Source organism: Mandrillus leucophaeus, unplaced genomic scaffold (genome assembly GCF_000951045.1).
Source record: "Mandrillus leucophaeus isolate KB7577 unplaced genomic scaffold, Mleu.le_1.0 Scaffold231, whole genome shotgun sequence".
In the NCBI taxonomy this organism is placed as follows: domain Eukaryota; kingdom Metazoa; phylum Chordata; class Mammalia; order Primates; family Cercopithecidae; genus Mandrillus; species Mandrillus leucophaeus.
Genome location: NW_012102377.1, coordinates 40283 through 40765, shown reverse-complemented (window position 1 = coordinate 40765; position 483 = coordinate 40283).

Here is a 483-nt window from a genome sequence, read left to right as displayed (position 1 = left end):
CGTGCCATTGCACTCCAGCCTGGGCAACAAGGGTGAAACTCCATCCCCCACCCCCACCCCCACCCGACACAAAAAATAATAAGTGGATGCATGCACGCCTAAAACAGTAAGTCTCAAACCAGAACTAGGTATAGCCGGTTCCTCACAGATCTCCTCACCCCGTAACTTTTAATTCATTTAATAAATACTGGGCCTACTATGTGTAAGGCATATTGCATGAGATATAGCGGTAGCAAGACAGACAAGGCTGCTCTCAGGACCTTCTGTCTGCTGGAGGGACACACATAGGCTTGTAAATACATAGCTTCAGAATGACAACTGCTATGAAGAAGGTAAAACAAAGTGATGTGATAGTGACAGGGGAAGCCGGGCGCAATGGCTCATGCCTATAATTCCAGCACTTTGGGAGGCTGAGGCAGGTGGATCGCCTCAGGTTAGGAGTTCAAGACCAGCCTGGCCAACATGGTGAAACCCCATCTCTAT